General features: G+C 44.5%; 1 long non-coding RNA gene across 1 annotated transcript; it reads left to right on the plus strand.

Annotated features, from left to right (window-relative positions):
• The first annotated feature begins 20 nt into the window (after positions 1-20).
• LOC126926115 (uncharacterized) lies at positions 21-21,029 on the plus strand. The gene is made up of 3 exons (XR_007714282.1): positions 21-422; positions 2,362-2,573; positions 20,977-21,029. It is a non-coding gene; the product is annotated as an uncharacterized LOC126926115 (long non-coding RNA).
• Positions 21,030-22,023: the final 994 nt, after the last annotated feature.

A 22,023-nucleotide genomic window follows, 5' to 3' on the forward strand; every position in this document is an offset into this window, starting at 1 on the left:
ACTGTTTAACGTTCTATTTTCGCGGCTCAAAACTTTTGAATATATCAAAAAGTTATAAACTCTAACATGACCGCAATAATTTTCTCTTAAAAATGGGAAACTAAGAAGAAGCCCGAACAAACAGACAATGAAAGAAAAATCGCGGCGCGAACTCGTTCGTTCGCGATCTTTCCAAAGAATCAATGGACTTACGCAACGCACTCTCGTGCACAAAATAACCACAAGATTCAATGCAAAAAAAGAATCGATTTTTATACTAGATTCCAAGTCAGATAAGTACCATTATACAGAATGGGCTCAGAATGGATTTGAGAGACAAGACATATCCCACGGTGTCCAACGGTGTCCCACGTTGTCCCACGTTCTCCCACGTTGTCCTACGCTGTCCCACGTTGTCCAACGGTGTCCCACGGTGTCCCACGGTGTCCAACGTCGTCCAACGGTGTCCAACGGTGTCCCACGGTGCAGCCCAGTCTGGATCATCCAAAATTCTGTTCGCGGCATTTGGAGATCCAAACCGGACTGGTGCGTAGTTCTTAGCTTGGTATCGTTCTCCAAAGATTAATCAACGGATTAATTTTTTGGAAAACGATGCCAATTACCAGGTCTCACCACGAGGAGGTGACTACGCAAGAGACCCGCCCATGGGTTATTTATCTTTATACATCGATCTCGACATTCAACCCATTGGCAGAATGTCGAGTTACGACTCTACTTGACCATGGGCCTGCGTAAAGAAATAGTTGTTTCGTTCCCTAACTGCGAAACACATATCTCCAACGCAGCGCTTACATGAATCTTTACAAATGTGCAGCAAAGCATACATAACGCCACAGCTATCTCCCACACACCGATTACATAGATCAGTACAAATATTGTACAATAATTGGTATCCCTACTGGCAGCATTCGGTATCAAAGACACATTTATACAACTTGGAACTAATGAAAGAAAATGAAGCTAACGAACGAACTCACAAACTTTCGCGACGTACCCCCGTGCACCGGATAACCCGAAGGATTAGCGGAAAGCCCAAGTATTGACCATAACTCGATTCCTGTTTCGCCGTTCGAAACTTACACGAGACCCGGTCGATGACGCCGACCGATGATGCTAGTGATCCACTGGTGATCCAGCCGTCGATCCAGCACATTGGCCGGCAACTTAACACACTCCAACTGAACAAGTGGAACCCGGAGAGGGGCCGCTGAACAGGATTACGAAGGCATGGCCTCAACTGAACAGTGGGGTCCACCCTCGCGGGACCGAGCAGGATTACGGAGGACGTGAAATTGCAGGTCCCTGACCGAGTAACGAAGTACCAATCGGACAGGACTGCAGATCGACGACTGAATCACCAAGAGAATCATAATCATTACCGGCGCGACGACAACTCCCGTGACGCGATGCAAACGTCGAGCAGTCATCAAGAGTGAGATGTTCTTGTGCCATCTTACGAATCCAAAGTGTTATCTAGTGCACGTTGACCCGCACGCACCCGGAATACGCGCGAGCGAGTACGCCACGCGACAGTTTGAAAGAACTGAGTGATCGCGAACCGACAAATCGCGAGTACAATTTCTCCAGTGTGGTAAGCGACTGGAGAGAGACGAGATTATTCTTTTTTCGTCCCAAGGTGGAGAAGTATCGTTGTACAGAATGAGCTCACAATGCACTGTACATAGGTATCTACTTTACGATTAATTAAGCCTAAAACGCACGCATTCTACGGTGTCCCCCGGTGTCCAACGATATCCAACGATGTCCAACGATGTCCAACGATGTCCAACGATGTCCAACGATGTCCAACGATGTCCAACGGTGTCCAACGATGTCCAACGATGTCCAACGGTGTCCAACGGTGTCCAACGGTGTCCAACGATGTCCAACGGTGTCCAACGGTGTCCAACGATGTCCAACGGTGTCCAACGTCGTCCAACGATGTCCAACGGTGTCCAACGGTGTCCAACGGTGTCCAACGATGTCCCACGTTGCAGTCCAGTGTAGATCATCCAAAATTCTTTTTGTGGCATTTGGAGATCCACACTGAACCAATGGTGTCCCACGTTGCAGTCCAGTGTAGATCATCCAAAATTCTTTTCGCGGCATTTGGAGATCCACACTGAACCAATGGTGTCCCACGTTGCAGTCCAGTGTAGATCATCCAAAATTCTTTTCGCGGCTTTTGGACATCCATACTGAACCAGTGGTGTCCCACGTTGCAGTCCAGTGTAGATCATCCAAAATTCTTTTCGCGGCATTTGGAGATCCACACTGAACCAATGGTGTCCCACGTTGCAATCCAGTGTAGATCATCCAAAATTCTTTTCGCGGCTTTTGGAGATCCACACTGAACCAAAGGTGTCCCACGTTGCAGTCCAGTGTAGATCATCCAAAATTCTTTTCGCGGCATTTGGAGATCCACACTGAACCAATGGTATCCCACGGTGTCCCACGTTGCAGTCCAGTCTAGATCATCCAAAATTCTTTTCGCGTTTTTTGGTGATCTACACTGGACCAACGGTGTTCTACGGTTTCCAGCGGAGTCCCACGGTGTGCAGCGGCGTCCCACGGTGTCCAACGGCGTCCTACGGTGTCCAATGTCGTCCCACGGTGTCCAATGTCGTCCCACGGTGTCCAATGTCGTCCCACGGTGTCCAATGTCGTCCCACGTTGCAGTCCAGTTTAGATTATCCAAAATTCTCTTCGTGGCTTTTCGTAATCCAAAATGGACTGTATTAGCGTGATTCTGAGCTTGGTATCGAATTATTGTGCAATGTTTGTACTTATCAATGTAGTTGTTTTCTGAAAATTAATCAACTGATTAATCTGCGAAAACAATTACATCGATCAGTTCAAACATTGTACAATAATTCGCAACCGTACTGGCAACATTCGGTATCAATGATACATATGTCTAACTTGGAACCACAGAAAGGAAATGAAAGTACTGACACTGTATATACAATTTAGAGTTTTGCAAAAGAGACATACGACTCGTTGTACTAAGCTTATGAAGATATCGAAAAGTTATATACTCCAACGTGACCGCAATATTCTTCTTTTAAAAATGGGAAAACGGGAAGAAGCCTGAACAATCAGACGATGGAAGTAAAATCATTTGGGCATCTAGCATACATATTTAATATGCTGTGAAATGTTCATATATGTAACTGAAACGTATTTTCTGTAAATTGATAAATCTGAAACAAACTCATTTACTGGATTTGGTATATGGAAGAAAGAGACATCTTTAAAACGAGAACATTTTATGAAACATTTTATGAAAAATAAACTATTAATAATGGTCAATAATAGATCAAATTACTATTGATTAAATTTTAGCAAATATAGAGAATCATGTGTATCTTTTAATCGAAACTAGGGTTACGTTGGAAACAAGAATTTTAAGTAACTGAATTTAAACTGAATTAAAAATTGAAAAGTTCATTTGGAATAACTAAGATGAGAGAAACCCCGGTTATTATACAATCACTTGCTTTATCTTTTAACTTTTAACAGTATCTGTTATTTTCTACAACAACATAGTGATTTGCAACATAATAAACCGAAAGGTATGTGCATAAGTCATTTTTTGCAGAATTTTTGCTACAAACGTGACGATGTCTTTGTTTCGTGACGAAACTTTTGTTTCATGCAAATGAAATTCGAATATTTATAAAATTCTACATTACTGTTAAAAGATTGAAGTAAAAATATCGCGGTCGAATAAATTCTAAAAGTTATGGTTCTAAGAACGAACAATCACCAGCACTAATTCCAATTGCAATGAATTAAATTTTAAAAAATATTTCCAGCCTTCCTAGCAACATTAAGATATTTCGTTATAATACTTTGTTGCGCATGAAATCGCTCACAATTTCATACATGTAAATATATATATATATATTATACATTCGTAATAAAGTTCTGTATTTTAGCAGTCATGGTCACGTTAACGCTGACAAAGGAATATGTCTTATAGCAGTATTTTCAGTAATAAACGTAGTAATAAGGGGCGCATTAATAAGGGGCGCTGAAAAAGAAACAAAGCAGTAGCCAGAAGGGCTACTAAAATTCGATCGTCTTCCACTCTATATAAACCCGATCAACACGCCGAGAGTGGAACTGAATATTCTTGTTCCGCAACGCTAATTTACTACTAATATTTATGAAGCAGAAAATTCTCAAAATCAAACGCGACGAGTGCTTCGTTATATTTGCAATATCAATTAATCTACCATTAAAAAAAAAAAAAGAAAAATCTGAAAATTCCCGATATCTAATACGCAACGCTAATAAGTATAAATCTACGCACTCGTATTTAAGCAATACGCAACACTAATAGCGAGAGATTGCAGTGCAACCATTTAGGAGGTTGCCCATGAACGATCACACTTGTACAGCTCTTTAGGCTGTACGTGTGATCCAGGAGCAGTGTCCGACAAATGCAGTCGGAGGGTTTGGGCAGTTTGTGAACGCAACTCTACTTAACAAAACGCGATCATTCATTATCGCAACGCTAACAGGAAAAATAAGTAGAACTCGCGATGGAACAATGTCGCAACGCTAATTCTTAAAGTGAATTTAATGAAAATTACTATTTACTATTTGAAAAAGCTACTTTAAATATCCTAGTATTGCTACTTAAACAGAAAAACAGAAAAAATTCTAAAAATTGCAAAAGACAATCGCGATATCGTAATTCGCAACTCTAAAGCAAACGCGATTATCATTTTATCGCAACTCTAATTCAAACCATAATCATTTTCTCGCCACACTAATGAAAAGCCGTGATATTATTTCGCAACTCTAATACAACCCGTAATCAATTTGTCGCAACACTAATAAGAAAAATCGCGATTTGCCCAATGGGACGATGGACCGATATATACATCGGCCAAAAAAACAAAGACTACTACTACTACTACTACTACTACTACAAATACTAAAAGCGAGCATAGTGACAAAGTAGTAACGATAATGTCTTCCCATGCTCCGGATGACCCAGAGGATGGGGAGCCATTAGTAGTTGCCCTCTTGAGTGACAGTTTGTCGGGCCTCTTCGGCTTATAGCCTCTTCCTTCTTCGGGCGCAATGCCCGCTGTAACTTAAATCTAAGCTCGAGACTTCTAAATCGCAAACAAAAAAAAAACTTATAAAGGTAAAATAAAAATATAAACCGCGGAAGCTGATTGAAGTGCACATGGACTGACCAACGATCACAGCAGTGATCGTTGCCCACTCGCACGTGCGTGCTCGAGCAATAAACGTTCGTTTCGAGCCCATTCGCGACCGCGACCGCGAAATTCGAAAAATCGAAAGGCAAAACCAGAGACGAGAACATGCTCTACTCGTGCCAGTTTCACCGTCGATTTTTCAAATAAATTTCCAGAAACAGGTTGGTCACGCGAAAACGCGCCTACCCGACCAGAGACTGTGCCAACCTGCCCGGTCCTACCTACTTATAATTAACAGACATACCAGAAAGTATGCTACCTGTCCTACCTAGCGCTATATTTAAAAATGGCAAAACAGGCACACCAACACACTCGCTCCACGGTTCTCACACAAACGCCCGGGCGCAAAGGTCCTACACTAGAGAGGACGTCCCGGGACGCCTCCGACACCCGAGCTTAACATATCATGCATGCTCTAAGGTACGTACCTTTTTCCTGAAATCGACTGACGAAGGCTAGTGACCATTGCGTAATACGTGATAAAACACGTCTGAGAAAATTATATTTTTAAAATAGATATAAGTAAACTTGGAATTATAATTGCGATTGATAGCGATATTAAGAGTATGAGTACACTTAGTCGCGTGGATGATATTATCAGAAATTCTAATTGTATCGAGACGTAAATTGAATCCATATATGTCTCGATATTTTTAATATTTCAAGTTTTAAGGAATGAGAAAAAGCGACGCAATTCCACGACCTAACAACACACACACGTAATGTGGAAAATACGTCGTGCACGATACACTAACACATGGTCAGTCGCTGAGAAATTATTACATTACTTAATTCTAGGTCATCGTGCCCACTGTCTTTCTCCCATTCAAGTAGCACCTGGGCACGTGAATGAGATCCTGACAATGGGCACGGAAAGGGTTAAACCTGAAAATCCTGATCTAAAAAGATGATTAGTTTGTGTAATTTTTATTTAACGGACTAACGTTCTTTGCTGCTTCTTTCTGATTAACTCTATTTTATTAATTTAATACTAACTAAGTAATTCTACTTCATTAATTTAATAAATCGGAAGAAAATTTTAATATTGCAGAAAAGGTAGCGTTAATTGAAAAAGACTGAGACTCGATCAAATGGAATAATTGACTCTAAATATATTAGTAAGAAAGAAATAATCTCAGGCGAACTCTTTATCAAAGCAAATACTCGAAAATGTAAAAGCAATGTTCAAAATTATTGCTTTGATTAAAAATTCTGCCTGTCGCGAAGTGTCTTCTTGCACGTAAAATTTCACACATTTTCGTACGGAAAAAATGTATTTTAACTCATATTTTAAGTTCTAGCCAAAGTGAAATAAACGAACGTGACTTAAGATTGTCACGATCAATTCATTGCTTAAGATCAAGTATATTCGTGTCATACAGATATATTCGTGTAGATATTTGCCATTTGCAAATATTCATACGGAATATTAACATGCATATTTATAACTAACACGAATATATTCTCAAGTGTATATGTTTAACCTAATTATTGAAAAACTAATTATTATAATCGCGATGTGCGAGAAGACCTATCCTAAACTAATAAATTTCAAAAAATGAGTGTTACTACTCACGGGTATAAGAAATACCCGCGGTCACTATGCTCGCAAAAAAATTCTACGTAATACAACCGATCACCCGTGCCGATTCGGACCTTTCATCCTACGACATGATTGAGTGACCGGAGGAACAGAAATGCATGCGACTCACCGTTCGAAGCGGAGAAACAAAGGACGTATCGTGGATGCTGCGCCACCCCAGCGAATATCATCAGGAACTGTGTAGAGTCCAGTGGTGGAAATGGAGATTGCGAAAAATCTGTTACAGAACAAAACACGATGAGTGATTGCTGATTATTTAAAAAGTTGGAGATAATGAAAAATGAAAGTTTATTAACTTTATTAACTTTGGTAATAATAAAGATTGAAATTCTAATAAACTTTGGTAAGTGTAAAAACTGAAACTCTAATATGAAAGTTTAAAATCTAAGAATTAAGAATCTAAAGATTTCTGAAATATGTTAGTCATTTGTTTCATAATTCGGTATTAAGATTTTAATAATTATTTTATTTTAATGAAAGAATAACCTCAGAAAATGCTAATCTCCTAAATTTTCAATCAAATTGTATTTCTTAATTGATGGTGATCAAAGAAAAATATACAGAATATACATAATTGAAGTACAATGTGTAAAGATAATTACATTTTTGGCTTTTTAGCCACTGTTAAAACATTCCCAAAGAAGACGAAGGAGTTGAAGCAGTGATATATCTATAACAAAACATAAGATATCATTAATATCGTTAATATATAATAACAAACTTGAAACTTTAGCAATAATAAAGACTAAATTCTAATAAATATGTAAATTGGAAATCTAATATAAAAATTTGAGAACAAATATTCAGTGATTTTTTATGAGTATCAGACAGTTTTATTGTACTTTAATGTTAAGACTTCAAGACTTTATTTCAATTAAAAAGGACATTTACAGCTTTCTAAATCATCCATCATTTTTATTTTGTAATTAACGACATTTCAAACAAAATATACTAAATAGAACAAATTGAAATACAATATATAAAACTACTTACATTCTTGAGCTCCTGGAGAGGCTTTATCCTCTTGAGCGAGGCACTGACTCTAATACCGGAAACGAATATTCAAAAAAATAAATATATAAAAAAAGAAAAATAAAAGACTACGTTACCGCGACCGCTTAAATTATGATCGGCGAACAATAACTCTAATATCGCGTACAAATTTGATTGATAAAATTTTATTATTTTCGCGTGTGATTATTCGATCGAATTTGATCAAAACTATCGTAATTTTAAAATATTGAAAAGAAACTATTGCGTGGCAAACACTGACTCTACAACCGCATTGCGCGCGGTCACAAATATTTCCTGAAAATAAAGCAGTTTAGGGGCGGGGGTGGGGGGGTGGAAAAGAAGCGAAACGTTGTTTCGACAAATTTCTCCTTTTTCCTATGGAACGTTTATTTAGAAAATACTGCTATTTCTTTACACTTAAAAATTATTATTAAGAAACTAGAACAAGTATGAAACTATAAGTTGAAAATTGTGAGATATATCTCGATAGCAAACAAATGCTTACGAATACCGTGAATGCAATGCAATCGATTTCAAGAATTATACTGTTCGCAATTAGAATATATACTGTGAATTTTCGTTATTAGAATACGAAATATACATTGCACTAATACACTATAGTCGCCTGATATAAATATTGGAAATTATTTGCAAGAATTCAAAAGTTCGCCACTAAATATGTTTAAAGAATACTTGTTTCGAGGTATTTGAATCTAACTGTTACCATGTTGCAAGTTTATGACGTTAACTGAAGCAAATACACATAATACAACAAAAAAAATTGAATTCCATAAGTGAATTATTGAGATATAACTCAATTTGGAACAATAAAATAACTTATTAAAAATTCGTTTGAAATAAGAGAATGATCTCATATATCGGAAATAAAACAATAATTTATTTAACCGAACCTATTGACACTGCATACACAATTTCGTGTTCTGAAAAAGGGACATTCGAGTCATTGTTCTAAACTGTTTAACGTTCTATTTTCGCGGCTCAAAACTTTTGAATATATCAAAAAGTTATAAACTCTAACATGACCGCAATAATTTTCTCTTAAAAATGGGAAACTAAGAAGAAGCCCGAACAAACAGACAATGAAAGAAAAATCGCGGCGCGAACTCGTTCGTTCGCGATCTTTCCAAAGAATCAATGGACTTACGCAACGCACTCTCGTGCACAAAATAACCACAAGATTCAATGCAAAAAAAGAATCGATTTTTATACTAGATTCCAAGTCAGATAAGTACCATTATACAGAATGGGCTCAGAATGGATTTGAGAGACAAGACATATCCCACGGTGTCCAACGGTGTCCCACGTTGTCCCACGTTCTCCCACGTTGTCCTACGCTGTCCCACGTTGTCCAACGGTGTCCCACGGTGTCCCACGGTGTCCAACGTCGTCCAACGGTGTCCAACGGTGTCCCACGGTGCAGCCCAGTCTGGATCATCCAAAATTCTGTTCGCGGCATTTGGAGATCCAAACCGGACTGGTGCGTAGTTCTTAGCTTGGTATCGTTCTCCAAAGATTAATCAACGGATTAATTTTTTGGAAAACGATGCCAATTACCAGGTCTCACCACGAGGAGGTGACTACGCAAGAGACCCGCCCATGGGTTATTTATCTTTATACATCGATCTCGACATTCAACCCATTGGCAGAATGTCGAGTTACGACTCTACTTGACCATGGGCCTGCGTAAAGAAATAGTTGTTTCGTTCCCTAACTGCGAAACACATATCTCCAACGCAGCGCTTACATGAATCTTTACAAATGTGGAGCAAAGCATACATAACGCCACAGCTATCTCCCACACACCGATTACATAGATCAGTACAAATATTGTACAATAATTGGTATCCCTATTGGCAGCATTCGGTATCAAAGACACATTTATCTAACTTGGAACGAATGAAAGAAAATGAAGTTTACGAACGAACTAACAAACTTACGCGACGTACCCCCGTGCACCGGATAACCCGAAGGATTAGCGGAAAGCCCAAATATTGACCATAACTCGATTCCTGTTTCGCCGTTCGAAACTTATACGAGTCGCGGTCGATGGCGCCGACCGATGATGCCAGTGATCCGCTGGTGATCCAGCCGTGGATCCAGCACATAGGCCGGCAACTTAACACACTCCAACTGAACATGTGGAACCCGGGGAGGGGCCGCTGAACAGGATTACGAAGGCATGGCCCCAACTGAACAGTGGGGCCCACCCCCGCGGGCCCGAACAGGATTACGGAGGACGTGAAATTACAGGTCCCTGCCCGAGTACCGAAGTACCAATCGGACAGGAGTGCAGATCCACGACTGAATCCCCAACAGATTCGCAAGCATCAGCGGCGCGACGACAACTCCCGCGATCCGGTGCGAACGACGAGCAGTCGTCGAGCAGTCACCAAGACTGAGGTGTGCTTGGGCCGCCTTACGAAACCAAAGAGTTTTCCAGTGCACGTTGACCCGCACGTACCCGGAATACGCACGAGCGAGTACGTCACGCGACAGTTTGAAACAACTGAGCGATCACGAATCGACAAATCGCGGGTACAATTTTTCGTTCCAAGATGGATAAGTATCGTTGTACAGAATGAGCTCACAATGCACTTAACATAGGTATCTATCTTAAGATTAATTAAGGCTAAAAAGCACGCATTCCACAGCGTCCCCCGCTGTCCCGCGGTGTCCCACGGTGTCCAACGTCGTCCAACGGTGTCCAACGGTGTCCCACGGTGCAGCCCAGTCTGGATCATCCAAAATTCTGTTCGCGGCATTTGGAGATCCAAACCGGACTGGTGCGTAGTTCTTAGCTTGGTATCGTTCTCCAAAGATTAATCAACGGATTAATTTTTTGGAAAACGATGCCAATTACCAGGTCTCACCACGAGGAGGTGACTACGCAAGAGACCCGCCCATGGGTTATTTATCTTTATACATCGATCTCGACATTCAACCCATTGGCAGAATGTCGAGTTACGACTCTACTTGACCATGGGCCTGCGTAAAGAAATAGTTGTTTCGTTCCCTAACTGCGAAACACATATCTCCAACGCAGTGCTTACATGAATCTTTACAAATGTGGAGCAAAGCATACATAACGCCACAGCTATCTCCCACACACCGATTACATAGATCAGTACAAATATTGTACAATAATTGGTATCCCTATTGGCAGCATTCGGTATCAAAGACACATTTATCTAACTTGGAACGAATGAAAGAAAATGAAGTTTACGAACGAACTAACAAACTTACGCGACGTACCCCCGTGCACCGGATAACCCGAAGGATTAGCGGAAAGCCCAAATATTGACCATAACTCGATTCCTGTTTCGCCGTTCGAAACTTATACGAGTCGCGGTCGATGGCGCCGACCGATGATGCCAGTGATCCGCTGGTGATCCAGCCGTGGATCCAGCACATAGGCCGGCAACTTAACACACTCCAACTGAACATGTGGAACCCGGGGAGGGGCCGCTGAACAGGATTACGAAGGCATGGCCCCAACTGAACAGTGGGGCCCACCCCCGCAGGCCCGAACAGGATTACGGAGGACGTGAAATTACAGGTCCCTGCCCGAGTACCGAAGTACCAATCGGACAGGAGTGCAGATCCACGACTGAATCCCCAACAGATTCGCAAGCATCAGCGGCGCGACGACAACTCCCGCGATCCGGTGCGAACGTCGAGCAGTCGTCGAGCAGTCACCAAGACTGTGGTGTGCTTGGGCCGCCTTACGAAACCAAAGAGTTTTCCAGTGCACGTTGACCCGCACGTACCCGGAATACGCACGAGCGAGTACGTCACGCGACAGTTTGAAACAACTGAGCGATCACGAATCGACAAATCGCGGGTACAATTTTTCGTTCCAAGATGGATAAGTATCGTTGTACAGAATGAGCTCACAATGCACTTAACATAGGTATCTATCTTAAGATTAATTAAGGCTAAAAAGCACGCATTCCACAGCGTCCCCCGCTGTCCCGCGGTGTCCCACGGTGTCCAACGTCGTCCAACGGTGTCCAACGGTGTCCCACGGTGCAGCCCAGTCTGGATCATCCAAAATTCTGTTCGCGGCATTTGGAGATCCAAACCGGACTGGTGCGTAGTTCTTAGCTTGGTATCGTTCTCCAAAGATTAATCAACGGATTAATTTTTTGGAAAACGATGCCAATTACCAGGTCTCACCACGAGGAGGTGACTACGCAAGGGACCCGCCCATGGGTTATTTATCTTTATACATCGATCTCGACATTCAACCCATTGGCAGAATGTCGAGTTACGACTCTACTTGACCATGGGCCTGCGTAAAGAAATAGTTGTTTCGTTCCCTAACTGCGAAACACATATCTCCAACGCAGTGCTTACATGAATCTTTACAAATGTGGAGCAAAGCATACATAACGCCACAGCTATCTCCCACACACCGATTACATAGATCAGTACAAATATTGTACAATAATTGGTATCCCTATTGGTAGCATTCGGTATCAAAGACACATTTATCTAACTTGGAACGAATGAAAGAAAATGAAGTTTACGAACGAACTAACAAACTTACGCGACGTACCCCCGTGCACCGGATAACCCGAAGGATTAGCGGAAAGCCCAAATATTGACCATAACTCGATTCCTGTTTCGCCGTTCGAAACTTATACGAGTCGCGGTCGATGGCGCCGACCGATGATGCCAGTGATCCGCTGGTGATCCAGCCGTGGATCCAGCACATAGGCCGGCAACTTAACACACTCCAACTGAACATGTGGAACCCGGGGAGGGGCCGCTGAACAGGATTACGAAGGCATGGCCCCAACTGAACAGTGGGGCCCACCCCCGCGGGCCCGAACAGGATTACGGAGGACGTGAAATTACAGGTCCCTGCCCGAGTACCGAAGTACCAATCGGACAGGAGTGCAGATCCACGACTGAATCCCCAACAGATTCGCAAGCATCAGCGGCGCGACGACAACTCCCGCGATCCGGTGCGAACGTCGAGCAGTCGTCGAGCAGTCACCAAGACTGAGGTGTGCTTGGGCCGCCTTACGAAACCAAAGAGTTTTCCAGTGCACGTTGACCCGCACGTACCCGGAATACGCACGAGCGAGTACGTCACGCGACAGTTTGAAACAACTGAGCGATCACGAATCGACAAATCGCGGGTACAATTTTTCGTTCCAAGATGGATAAGTATCGTTGTACAGAATGAGCTCACAATACACTTAACATAGGTATCTATCTTAAGATTAATTAAGGCTAAAAAGCACGCATTCCACGGCGTCCCCCGCTGTCCCGCGGTGTCCCACGGTGTCCAACGTCGTCCAACGGTGTCCAACGGTGTCCCACGGTGCAGCCCAGTCTGGATCATCCAAAATTCTGTTCGCGGCATTTGGAGATCCAAACCGGACTGGTGCGTAGTTCTTAGCTTGGTATCGTTCTCCAAAGATTAATCAACGGATTAATTTTTTGGAAAACGATGCCAATTACCAGGTCTCACCACGAGGAGGTGACTACGCAAGAGACCCGCCCATGGGTTATTTATCTTTATACATCGATCTCGACATTCAACCCATTGGCAGAATGTCGAGTTACGACTCTACTTGACCATGGGCCTGCGTAAAGAAATAGTTGTTTCGTTCCCTAACTGCGAAACACATATCTCCAACGCAGCGCTTACATGAATCTTTACAAATGTGGAGCAAAGCATACATAACGCCACAGCTATCTCCCACACACCGATTACATAGATCAGTACAAATATTGTACAATAATTGGTATCCCTATTGGCAGCATTCGGTATCAAAGACACATTTATCTAACTTGGAACGAATGAAAGAAAATGAAGTTTACGAACGAACTAACAAACTTACGCGACGTACCCCCGTGCACCGGATAACCCGAAGGATTAGCGGAAAGCCCAAATATTGACCATAACTCGATTCCTGTTTCGCCGTTCGAAACTTATACGAGTCGCGGTCGATGGCGCCGACCGATGATGCCAGTGATCCGCTGGTGATCCAGCCGTGGATCCAGCACATAGGCCGGCAACTTAACACACTCCAACTGAACATGTGGAACCCGGGGAGGGGCCGCTGAACAGGATTACGAAGGCATGGCCCCAACTGAACAGTGGGGCCCACCCCCGCGGGCCCGAACAGGATTACGGAGGACGTGAAATTACAGGTCCCTGCCCGAGTACCGAAGTACCAATCGGACAGGAGTGCAGATCCACGACTGAATCCCCAACAGATTCGCAAGCATCAGCGGCGCGACGACAACTCCCGCGATCCGGTGCGAACGACGAGCAGTCGTCGAGCAGTCACCAAGACTGAGGTGTGCTTGGGCCGCCTTACGAAACCAAAGAGTTTTCCAGTGCACGTTGACCCGCACGTACCCGGAATACGCACGAGCGAGTACGTCACGCGACAGTTTGAAACAACTGAGCGATCACGAATCGACAAATCGCGGGTACAATTTTTCGTTCCAAGATGGATAAGTATCGTTGTACAGAATGAGCTCACAATGCACTTAACATAGGTATCTATCTTAAGATTAATTAAGGCTAAAAAGCACGCATTCCACAGCGTCCCCCGCTGTCCCGCGGTGTCCCACGGTGTCCAACGTCGTCCAACGGTGTCCAACGGTGTCCCACGGTGCAGCCCAGTCTGGATCATCCAAAATTCTGTTCGCGGCATTTGGAGATCCAAACCGGACTGGTGCGTAGTTCTTAGCTTGGTATCGTTCTCCAAAGATTAATCAACGGATTAATTTTTTGGAAAACGATGCCAATTACCAGGTCTCACCACGAGGAGGTGACTACGCAAGAGACCCGCCCATGGGTTATTTATCTTTATACATCGATCTCGACATTCAACCCATTGGCAGAATGTCGAGTTACGACTCTACTTGACCATGGGCCTGCGTAAAGAAATAGTTGTTTCGTTCCCTAACTGCGAAACACATATCTCCAACGCAGTGCTTACATGAATCTTTACAAATGTGGAGCAAAGCATACATAACGCCACAGCTATCTCCCACACACCGATTACATAGATCAGTACAAATATTGTACAATAATTGGTATCCCTATTGGCAGCATTCGGTATCAAAGACACATTTATCTAACTTGGAACGAATGAAAGAAAATGAAGTTTACGAACGAACTAACAAACTTACGCGACGTACCCCCGTGCACCGGATAACCCGAAGGATTAGCGGAAAGCCCAAATATTGACCATAACTCGATTCCTGTTTCGCCGTTCGAAACTTATACGAGTCGCGGTCGATGGCGCCGACCGATGATGCCAGTGATCCGCTGGTGATCCAGCCGTGGATCCAGCACATAGGCCGGCAACTTAACACACTCCAACTGAACATGTGGAACCCGGGGAGGGGCCGCTGAACAGGATTACGAAGGCATGGCCCCAACTGAACAGTGGGGCCCACCCCCGCAGGCCCGAACAGGATTACGGAGGACGTGAAATTACAGGTCCCTGCCCGAGTACCGAAGTACCAATCGGACAGGAGTGCAGATCCACGACTGAATCCCCAACAGATTCGCAAGCATCAGCGGCGCGACGACAACTCCCGCGATCCGGTGCGAACGTCGAGCAGTCGTCGAGCAGTCACCAAGACTGTGGTGTGCTTGGGCCGCCTTACGAAACCAAAGAGTTTTCCAGTGCACGTTGACCCGCACGTACCCGGAATACGCACGAGCGAGTACGTCACGCGACAGTTTGAAACAACTGAGCGATCACGAATCGACAAATCGCGGGTACAATTTTTCGTTCCAAGATGGATAAGTATCGTTGTACAGAATGAGCTCACAATGCACTTAACATAGGTATCTATCTTAAGATTAATTAAGGCTAAAAAGCACGCATTCCACAGCGTCCCCCGCTGTCCCGCGGTGTCCCACGGTGTCCAACGTCGTCCAACGGTGTCCAACGGTGTCCCACGGTGCAGCCCAGTCTGGATCATCCAAAATTCTGTTCGCGGCATTTGGAGATCCAAACCGGACTGGTGCGTAGTTCTTAGCTTGGTATCGTTCTCCAAAGATTAATCAACGGATTAATTTTTTGGAAAACGATGCCAATTACCAGGTCTCACCACGAGGAGGTGACTACGCAAGGGACCCGCCCATGGGTTATTTATCTTTATACATCGATCTCGACATTCAACCCATTGGCAGAATGTCGAGTTACGACTCTACTTGACCATGGGCCTGCGTAAAGAAATAGTTGTTTCGTTCCCTAACTGCGAAACACATATCTCCAACGCAGTGCTTACATGAATCTTTACAAATGTGGAGCAAAGCATACATAACGCCACAGCTATCTCCCACACACCGATTACATAGATCAGTACAAATATTGTACAATAATTGGTATCCCTATTGGTAGCATTCGGTATCAAAGACACATTTATCTAACTTGGAACGAATGAAAGAAAATGAAGTTTACGAACGAACTAACAAACTTACGCGACGTACCCCCGTGCACCGGATAACCCGAAGGATTAGCGGAAAGCCCAAATATTGACCATAACTCGATTCCTGTTTCGCCGTTCGAAACTTATACGAGTCGCGGTCGATGGCGCCGACCGATGATGCCAGTGATCCGCTGGTGATCCAGCCGTGGATCCAGCACATAGGCCGGCAACTTAACACACTCCAACTGAACATGTGGAACCCGGGGAGGGGCCGCTGAACAGGATTACGAAGGCATGGCCCCAACTGAACAGTGGGGCCCACCCCCGCGGGCCCGAACAGGATTACGGAGGACGTGAAATTACAGGTCCCTGCCCGAGTACCGAAGTACCAATCGGACAGGAGTGCAGATCCACGACTGAATCCCCAACAGATTCGCAAGCATCAGCGGCGCGACGACAACTCCCGCGATCCGGTGCGAACGTCGAGCAGTCGTCGAGCAGTCACCAAGACTGAGGTGTGCTTGGGCCGCCTTACGAAACCAAAGAGTTTTCCAGTGCACGTTGACCCGCACGTACCCGGAATACGCACGAGCGAGTACGTCACGCGACAGTTTGAAACAACTGAGCGATCACGAATCGACAAATCGCGGGTACAATTTTTCGTTCCAAGATGGATAAGTATCGTTGTACAGAATGAGCTCACAATACACTTAACATAGGTATCTATCTTAAGATTAATTAAGGCTAAAAAGCACGCATTCCACGGCGTCCCCCGCTGTCCCGCGGTGTCCCACGGTGTCCAACGTCGTCCAACGGTGTCCAACGGTGTCCCACGGTGCAGCCCAGTCTGGATCATCCAAAATTCTGTTCGCGGCATTTGGAGATCCAAACCGGACTGGTGCGTAGTTCTTAGCTTGGTATCGTTCTCCAAAGATTAATCAACGGATTAATTTTTTGGAAAACGATGCCAATTACCAGGTCTCACCACGAGGAGGTGACTACGCAAGAGACCCGCCCATGGGTTATTTATCTTTATACATCGATCTCGACATTCAACCCATTGGCAGAATGTCGAGTTACGACTCTACTTGACCATGGGCCTGCGTAAAGAAATAGTTGTTTCGTTCCCTAACTGCGAAACACATATCTCCAACGCAGCGCTTACATGAATCTTTACAAATGTGGAGCAAAGCATACATAACGCCACAGCTATCTCCCACACACCGATTACATAGATCAGTACAAATATTGTACAATAATTGGTATCCCTATTGGCAGCATTCGGTATCAAAGACACATTTATCTAACTTGGAACGAATGAAAGAAAATGAAGTTTACGAACGAACTAACAAACTTACGCGACGTACCCCCGTGCACCGGATAACCCGAAGGATTAGCGGAAAGCCCAAATATTGACCATAACTCGATTCCTGTTTCGCCGTTCGAAACTTATACGAGTCGCGGTCGATGGCGCCGACCGATGATGCCAGTGATCCGCTGGTGATCCAGCCGTGGATCCAGCACATAGGCCGGCAACTTAACACACTCCAACTGAACATGTGGAACCCGGGGAGGGGCCGCTGAACAGGATTACGAAGGCATGGCCCCAACTGAACAGTGGGGCCCACCCCCGCGGGCCCGAACAGGATTACGGAGGACGTGAAATTACAGGTCCCTGCCCGAGTACCGAAGTACCAATCGGACAGGAGTGCAGATCCACGACTGAATCCCCAACAGATTCGCAAGCATCAGCGGCGCGACGACAACTCCCGCGATCCGGTGCGAACGACGAGCAGTCGTCGAGCAGTCACCAAGACTGAGGTGTGCTTGGGCCGCCTTACGAATCCAAAGAGTTTTCCAGTGCACGTTGACCCGCACGTACCCGGAATACGCACGAGCGAGTACGTCACGCGACAGTTTGAAACAACTGAGCGATCAGGAATCGACAAATCGCGGGTACAATTTTTCGTTCCAAGATGGATAAGTATCGTTGTACAGAATGAGCTCACAATGCACTTAACATAGGTATCTATCTTACGATTAATTAAGGCTAAAAAGCACGCATTCCACAGCGTCCCCCGCTGTCCCGCGGTGTCCCACGGTGTCCAACGTCGTCCAACGGTGTCCAACGGTGTCCCACGGTGCAGCCCAGTCTGGATCATCCAAAATTCTGTTCGCGGCATTTGGAGATCCAAACCGGACTGGTGCGTAGTTCTTAGCTTGGTATCGTTCTCCAAAGATTAATCAACGGATTAATTTTTTGGAAAACGATGCCAATTACCAGGTCTCACCACGAGGAGGTGACTACGCAAGAGACCCGCCCATGGGTTATTTATCTTTATACATCGATCTCGACATTCAACCCATTGGCAGAATGTCGAGTTACGACTCTACTTGACCATGGGCCTGCGTAAAGAAATAGTTGTTTCGTTCCCTAACTGCGAAACACATATCTCCAACGCAGCGCTTACATGAATCTTTACAAATGTGGAGCAAAGCATACATAACGCCACAGCTATCTCCCACACACCGATTACATAGATCAGTACAAATATTGTACAATAATTGGTATCCCTATTGGCAGCATTCGGTATCAAAGACACATTTATCTAACTTGGAACGAATGAAAGAAAATGAAGTTAACGAACGAACTAACAAACTTACGCGACGTACCCCCGTGCACCGGATAACCCGAAGGATTAGCGGAAAGCCCAAATATTGACCATAACTCGATTCCTGTTTCGCCGTTCGAAACTTATACGAGTCGCGGTCGATGGCGCCGACCGATGATGCCAGTGATCCGCTGGTGATCCAGCCGTGGATCCAGCACATAGGCCGGCAACTTAACACACTCCAACTGAACATGTGGAACCCGGGGAGGGGCCGCTGAACAGGATTACGAAGGCATGGCCCCAACTGAACAGTGGGGCCCACCCCCGCGGGCCCGAACAGGATTACGGAGGACGTGAAATTACAGGTCCCTGCCCGAGTACCGAAGTACCAATCGGACAGGAGTGCAGATCCACGACTGAATCCCCAACAGATTCGCAAGCATCAGCGGCGCGACGACAACTCCCGCGATCCGGTGCGAACGACGAGCAGTCGTCGAGCAGTCACCAAGACTGAGGTGTGCTTGGGCCGCCTTACGAATCCAAAGAGTTTTCCAGTGCACGTTGACCCGCACGTACCCGGAATACGCACGAGCGAGTACGTCACGCGACAGTTTGAAACAACTGAGCGATCAGGAATCGACAAATCGCGGGTACAATTTTTCGTTCCAAGATGGATAAGTATCGTTGTACAGAATGAGCTCACAATGCACTTAACATAGGTATCTATCTTACGATTAATTAAGGCTAAAAAGCACGCATTCCACAGCGTCCCCCGCTGTCCCGCGGTGTCCCACGGTGTCCAACGTCGTCCAACGGTGTCCAACGGTGTCCCACGGTGCAGCCCAGTCTGGATCATCCAAAATTCTGTTCGCGGCATTTGGAGATCCAAACCGGACTGGTGCGTAGTTCTTAGCTTGGTATCGTTCTCCAAAGATTAATCAACGGATTAATTTTTTGGAAAACGATGCCAATTACCAGGTCTCACCACGAGGAGGTGACTACGCAAGAGACCCGCCCATGGGTTATTTATCTTTATACATCGATCTCGACATTCAACCCATTGGCAGAATGTCGAGTTACGACTCTACTTGACCATGGGCCTGCGTAAAGAAATAGTTGTTTCGTTCCCTAACTGCGAAACACATATCTCCAACGCAGCGCTTACATGAATCTTTACAAATGTGGAGCAAAGCATACATAACGCCACAGCTATCTCCCACACACCGATTACATAGATCAGTACAAATATTGTACAATAATTGGTATCCCTATTGGCAGCATTCGGTATCAAAGACATATTTATCTAACTTGGAACGAATGAAAGAAAATGAAGTTTACGAACGAACTAACAAACTTACGCGACGTACCCCCGTGCACCGGATAACCCGAAGGATTAGCGGAAAGCCCAAATATTGACCATAACTCGATTCCTGTTTCGCCGTTCGAAACTTATACGAGTCGCGGTCGATGGCGCCGACCGATGATGCCAGTGATCCGCTGGTGATCCAGCCGTGGATCCAGCACATAGGCCGGCAACTTAACACACTCCAACTGAACATGTGGAACCCGGGGAGGGGCCGCTGAACAGGATTACGAAGGCATGGCCCCAACTGAACAGTGGGGCCCACCCCCGCGGGCCCGAACAGGATTACGGAGGACGTGAAATTACAGGTCCCTGCCCGAGTACCGAAGTACCAATCGGACAGGAGTGCAGATCCACGACTGAATCCCCAACAGATTCGCAAGCATCAGCGGCGCGACGACAACTCCCGCGATCCGGTGCGAACGACGAGCAGTCGTCGAGCAGTCACCAAGACTGAGGTGTGCTTGGGCCGCCTTACGAATCCAAAGAGTTTTCCAGTGCACGTTGACCCGCACGTACCCGGAATACGCACGAGCGAGTACGTCACGCGACAGTTTGAAACAACTGAGCGATCACGAATCGACAAATCGCGGGTACAATTTTTCGTTCCAAGATGGATAAGTATCGTTGTACAGAATGAGCTCACAATGCACTTAACATAGGTATCTATCTTACGATTAATTAAGGCTAAAAAGCACGCATTCCAAGGTATCCAACGTCGTCCAATGTCGTCCAACGTCGTCCAACGTCCTCCAACGTTGTCGAACGGTGTCCAACGTCGTCCAACGGTGACCTACAGTGCAGCCCAGTCTGGATCATCCAAAATTCTGTTCGCGGCATTTGGAGATACAAACCGGACTGCTGCGTAGTTCTTAGCTTGGTATCGTTTTCCAAAGATTAATCAACTGATTAATTTTTTGGAAAACGATGCCAATTACCAGGTCTCACTACGCTGAGGTGACTACGCAAGAGACCCGCCCATGGATTATTTAACGTTATACATCCATCTCGGCATTCAACCCATTGGCAGAATGTCGAGGTACGAACCTACTTGACCATGGGCCTACGTAAAGAGATTCGGGAGTATACCACGCGACAGTGTGAAAGAATTAAGCGATCGCGAAGCGAAAAATAACGAGGACAATTTTTTCTGTGTAGTAAGCAAGAGGATGAATAGAAAAGAGATTTTTATTTTTCGTTCCAAGATGGATCATTATACCGAATAGAATCACAATGCACTTTACATCTGTATTTACCTTGTGAACAATTAAGGCCAAAGCGCCCGTACCCCGCGGTTGCCCACGACGTCCCACCCATCGGGAGGTATTAGTCCGGTCTAGATCATCGAGACAGTTTTGGATGATCTAAACTCGATTGTGTTGAAACAGTTTTTACCATGATAACGTTGTTCAAATGTTATAAATTAGTGGTTTAAATATTATAAATTAATGCTTTAATTGCTATTAAGTAATAGCTTAAAAGTTGTTCATTAATGGTTTGATTGTTACAAATTAATGAACTAATTGTTATTAAGTAATGGCTTAAATACTACAAATGAATGCTACAATTGTTTTTAAGTAATGGTTAAAATGTCGTTAATTAATAGTTTGATTGCAATAAATTAATTGTTTAATTGTTATTAATTAATAGGGCAGATGTTGTAAATTAATGATTTAAATGTTACAATAAATTTTTAAATGTTGTTACTTAAAGGTCCAATTATTGTAAATTAAAATCTTATAAGTTACAAATTAA

Source organism: Bombus affinis, chromosome 17, assembly GCF_024516045.1.
Source record: "Bombus affinis isolate iyBomAffi1 chromosome 17, iyBomAffi1.2, whole genome shotgun sequence".
Taxonomy (NCBI): Eukaryota; Metazoa; Arthropoda; class Insecta; order Hymenoptera; family Apidae; genus Bombus; species Bombus affinis.